Consider the following 6,000-nt stretch of genomic DNA (forward strand, 5'->3'; position numbering starts at 1 on the left):
CTGACCCATGGATTATCCTGGTTTGTACAGTCTAATCTCCCTCATTAGTTAGTTAGTGTCCTGAGTTGTAGTTAGCTGTAATGGCACAGAATGTAAATGAAAATTGCCTAAGCTGCGCAGAACAAGAAACTCTAGGACCATCTATGGCTGTATATATACTGATTATTGCACTAAATTAAATCCATTTAGCATACATGCCAAAATGTTTTACAGTTAATTTTGTTGAGAATTTAGGATTGCCTGCTAAGAGGGTTGGGGGAAACAGTGACTGCTGTTTCAGCTATAATGGTTCTGACCTTGTTTGCATCCTGGTTTCTCTTGACCTCAGTGCAACTTAGGAGCAAGACCAGACTCCATAATCACCCTCTTGCAAAATCCCACATTTCAGTTCTCCAAGATGGCAACTGTTGTGTTAAAAAACTTAGTGATGTGAAATGAATGCTGGAAAAGGAAATGCACATCTGGTGGAAACAGTTCTGTGGGAAAAGGGATCTGGCACTTCTGAAAATCTGCCTGGTGAGGTTGCTGTCTCCTGAGTCTCCAGCAGGAATTTTCCTGAGATGCTCACCTCTGTCAACGTCCTGGGTTAGTTTTCCAGCTCTTTCAGGTTCTCTTTGTGCAGCAGTGTTTCTCCAGCTGCAATGTCTTGCCCTCATGCCCTGCTGAATGTGGCCATGCACTCTGCCTGGCCCCAGCTGCCCTTGCCCTGTGCTGCTGCTGGGAGCCAGCTGCCAAACCAGTCAGCCTCTCTCTGACAGCGATGTCTGGGGAAGTCTGGTGCAGAGAATGAGGAATGGTGGCTATTCAAAAATAAAAAAAACCTAAAAGCTCAGATTTCCTTCCATCCTTCATGACCCTTTTCCAGCCATGCCATTGTTGCTTCTTGTTGTGTTCTCCGTTTACTCTCTTTACTGTTCCCAGTTGCTCTGGGGAGTTTCCCATTTCCCATTCTTCTGATTGTGGCTCACTCAAGCCTGCGTTGAAATGGGAAGTGCTTGGGGAGATTTGGCCCTTGCCATGCCTTAAGCAGCTTGTGCTGTTTCTAAGCTGTGTCAGTTGGGAAGTGGGAGGGCTGGCAGAAATGCAGGATTCAGCTTGCTTATCCTTTCTTCATCTGCCTGGTTCTTAAGCAAGGCAAGGGTACTTAGTCTCCTCATCAGTGTGAAATGCGGGCCCCATTAATCACTCTACAATGTATTTTGTCTCACATGAGGTTGCAGATGCACTCTGTGCAGGTATTACTGGTGTAAGCTGTTATGATTCCATAAGCAAATCTCATTCTGGAATCAGTAATACTGGATTTCCTCCCATGCAGGAGGTACTTAAAAAGCTTTGCCCCTGTTTAAACACCTGCTCTATGTTTTCACACTTGATGATTTTGCAGTTTGTGGCTTCTGAAAATCTGCCTTAAAAATGTGTCATTGTCTCAGCGTCTTTCCAGCTCCCACTACTTTGTCTACCAGGTTGCCGCTTCATGACCCCATTTTGCCCTTCTGTGCTGTGGAAATAAGTGCTAAGATTAGGAATGTGACATATCATGTGTTTCTTCTCAAAATGTTTGTTGACACCACAAATGTAGGAAGTGCATTAAAATTGCCTCTTACTGTGTGTTCTGCCTGACTCTGTCTTGCCATTAACAAGGCAAGGGTCACCTACCTCAGAGGATAAATTCTAGTAGGCTAAAAAAAACATTTTAAAATAGGTGATAATGAAAATTTGTAAATGACTACTGTAGAAATATAGTTTAATAACCTGAATTGAATATGGAACTATTTTCTTAAATCCAAAAAGGAGAAAATAAAAGGAATCTGGACATACTTCTAGAAAGTGAAACACCAAGCAGGTTACGGTTGCACCTTGGGACTACTGGTGGGACTGGAGAGGCACGTAAATTCACTTATGACCCTGTTCGTACCCTGCTACTGCTAACTTCACCATGGCTGGATAATTAGACCTCTGTGGACTTAGAGCAAATAATGCTAACTGCACAAAGCTGGCCAAAGTCTTCTCTGCAAAGTAGGCAAAAGAAAATAAAATATTGCACTGGCAGGGGATTGTGTTTTGCAACAGAAGAGGGAAGAAATGCCAGAAAGTGTCTTACAGAAGGAGGAAGACGTGATGGTCAGTTGGACTTCAACAGGCTATAGGTAACTTAGGGCTGCTATGGATGGATGTCTGTCATCAACCCCTGCATTCACCAGCTCCTCATAGCAGTCTCTCCTGACCATCTTGCACCTTTCATGCTGTTAGGGAAAGGTCTGAGCTCATTCCTGCTGCAGCAAGTGCAAGGGATGAGGCTGAAAAGCACACCTTCCGCTCTCGCTGTTGTGGCCAGCAGCAACAGGGATAGCAATGGCTGCTACTAGAAGTCCCCTTCTGTTCCCTGTACACAGTAGCTGTTGTCCTCCTGTTCTCCAAAATAGGGACTGCATAAGCAGTGTGTTGATCTAGGAAGCACCTTACTTTGAGTTGTACCATGATCTGGAACTAGGATGAAATACAAGTCAAGGTATCTGAACATATTGCTGTGACTGCAAGTGGTATGGAGATGAGCTGGTGGGGTGCCACTCTTCCCTAATAAACCCCCAAACCCTGCTCCATTTAGTCTTCAACTGTGTGATGTCGGTCTTACACCAGCAGAAAACAGCCAAGAAGAAAAGTGGAAGAAGGGCATGCAGCTACTGCAAAGCCAAGCTGATTTAGCAGGCAACAGTAAAATTTGTGGGGGGGGTCAGAAGATGCTGGAAGAACACCCAGTGGGAAAATGAGTGTTGTTATTGTACTAATGGCAAAAATCAGTGCAAGGCAGCCACTATAGATAGATCAGAGTCTGTGCTCACATATTGTGATCTTCCGGGCTGGAAAAGAAATCTGAAATATCACCTCAGTAATTTATCAAGTTTTCATCCCAGAAAAAGAAACAAGTAGAAATGTAGCTTTGTGTCTTTTCTAAGCAGCTAAGATTTTATCCATAGTCATCGAACCATTCTCTGACACGATGCTAAAAATTCCTGAGATCTCCACCGTGACTGATGTGAAATCACTGCAGTGCCTTCTGCAAAGGGCCTCACAGCACAAACTTTGTACCTTCTAGGCAGAGTTCATCTACACAGTCAACTCTTCAGCAATCTACTCAGATAAAAGAGCACTCTTGAAATGAAAAAATACTCCATCAGGGACAGAGACAAAAATGTTCAAAGTATTGTGCAACAGCATCAGAAAACTAAAAGGCAACTCCGTCCTGAATAAGTTCTTGTTCAAAAGAGGAATTTCAGAAGGTGGGGAGGAATGTACATCCTTTCCTGAATTCAGGAAATCTGTCTGGACCTCAGAGGACAGATGGAACAACCTATTTCCTTTATCTCTAAAAACTGGATAAAGACCTCTATAAGAAAAAAGTTAAGTGAAGTTGTCCAAATCTTTTATTATGTGTTCTCGGGAAGATGGCCGATGATGCTTCTTTCAAGAAAGCACTTCTTAGCTCACAGTGGGAGACAGTTCAGTCAGATGGCTCAGTTCTGGGAATGTTGCTGTTATTTAAATGAGGGAAATCATCTGCTTTTGTACAGAGGTGGGGTTTTTAATTAATCAAGGATATCAAAGACTTAAAAATCAAAAACCTTCCTAGAACTTGTAGTTTTTGTCTCCAGCCTGAGCATTTAAACCATACAGACTGCTGAAAGGTGTCCTGAAGCTCCTAGACTTAGCACCTGGGGTTGAGCACATACGGGTGCCGAACAACAGCTTGAAAGAGGCTTAAGATATTCCATTGCTGTTAACCAGGCAAAGCCCAGCAAGCGTGCCTGTATTACATCAAAATATGTGTGTATAGCTCATGGCATAAATATGCATGTGCCTGTGTAGCAGAACACTGTGTGCATAGGCATGCACATACTTACAAATAGACAAGCAAGCTCTTTTTGCTGCAAGAGCTGTGAATCTTCCTTGGTAATTAACCCTGCTTTTAACATGTCTCTTCTCTTTTCATTAGCCTGAAGTAGGAAAGGCAAAGCGGGGTGACTTAAAGTCATTGAGCCAACCGCAGAGGTACTAGATAGCTAAACTGAGGCACTAAGAGAGCAAGAAGTGCTAACCATCATTGTTTTACAGCCTGTGTGGTTGTTTGATACTGGCCACGGAGAAAAACATGCACTTGGACAAATATATTCACCAAACAGAAAACCGATTTTCATAGACATTACTAGATTTTGTGTATTTAATGTCATATGATGCAACTGCATACATGCATAAGTAGACACTATTTTCCTGGTTTGGTATGTTTAGAAAAATGTGTGACAACCTAGTGTAGGAGGGAAAAGAAATCCAAAACTGCCTTTGTTTCCTTTCCTGCTGTGAGCATTTTACAATCGATTGCAAACCACCACATGTACTTTTGCCCTGCTGCCCCTGTGTCATGGTTTAACCCCAGCTGGCAACTAAGCCCCACAGCTGCTTGCTCACTCCCCTGCCCTCCTTTCCCCCTCCCCAAGGGGATGAGGGAGATAATTGGAAAAGTGAGAAAACTCGTGGGTTGAGATAAAGACAGTTTAGTAGGTAAAGCAAAAGCCGCACATGAAAGCAAAGCAAAACAAGGAATTCATTCAGTACTTCCCATCGGCAGGCAGGTGTTCAGCCACCTCCAGGAAAGCAGGGCTCCATCACGCATAACGGTTACTTGGGAAGACAAACGCCATCAGTCCGAACGTCCCCCACTTCCTTCTTTTTTCCCCAGCTTTATTTGCTGAATGTGACATCATGCAGTATGGAATATCCCTGTGGTCAGTTGGGGTCAGCTGTCCCGGCCGTGTCCCCCTCCCAACTTCTTGTGCACCCCCAGCCTGCTCGCTGGTGGGGTGGGGTGAGATGCAGAAAAGGCCTGGACTCTGTGTGAGCACTGCTCAGCAGTAATGAAAACAGCCCTGTGTTATCAACACTGTTCTCAGCACAAACCCAAAATATAGCCCCATACCAGTTACTATGAAGAGAATTAACTCTATCCCAGCCAAAACCAGCACACCCTGCAGATACCTCTTGGATGAAATCTGGCAGGTATTCACAGAACATCTCCACTGAGGCTGCTTATTGAATGGAAAGAGGAAGAGTGTTTTCCAATATTGATAAAGATATGACATTTTTGCGAGGAACACCTACAGACTCAAGTTCTGTAGGGCTTTTTTTTCTTACAAGCTTTTGTGGGTTGGCTTCTTTTCCCCCAAATGGAATAACTGTATGTAAAAGTGAACTGCAACAAAATGACTGTGTTTTACCTCAAAATGATCATACTATCTCCGAAGTGGAAGTGCAGTTTGCTTAAATAGCTCACTTGCAAAACTACTGAACTGAGAACTTGTCTAATTCTTCACAGCAATGAAGACAAGAAATCTCTTTGGCTTGTCTCCAGTGTCTGAGAGAGTTCAAAGCACAGTAATTCTCCATCATGCCCAGTGAAATGCTGCAGTAGAGAGAGCGTGGTTTAGCATGCATGTCAGTATGTAATTACTATTACTAAAATATGTCCCTAGCTATGGTTTGTGGTGCAGAACATGTACTGGTAAGAGATGCCTCCGAAATAGGGCAAATTGCAAGTGTGAGTATCAACAACAGGAAAGGACAGAGACAGCAGCTTGCAGAACTAACATCCATCCCCTTTGCCTGCTCCTTAATTTCACACTTGCGTTTTTTAAAATTAAATGAAGACATTAATGTCTGTGGCTGTGACATTAGTATTCAGGAGTGAACAAGTGGTAGAGATCTCATGTTTGCAGACAGCCTGAAGCTTTGGCATTCAGAAGCGAGTTGTTTCCCAGCCATGTCTCCACGATGACGATGGTGAAAGCTCACAATGATACGGCAGCATTATTAACTATGCAAATGCCAGCTAAAGCTTCTAGGAAAGGCAAAGAAATGTCAGGATTATTAATAGTGTTGCACTGGCTTCCAAGACTTAGTGAATCTTAGGAGGGTGCCATCACATTCCTTGTTTCTCCTGATTCCTGCTGT

This window comes from Harpia harpyja, chromosome Z (genome assembly GCF_026419915.1).
Source record: "Harpia harpyja isolate bHarHar1 chromosome Z, bHarHar1 primary haplotype, whole genome shotgun sequence".
NCBI classification, from domain to species: Eukaryota; Metazoa; Chordata; class Aves; order Accipitriformes; family Accipitridae; genus Harpia; species Harpia harpyja.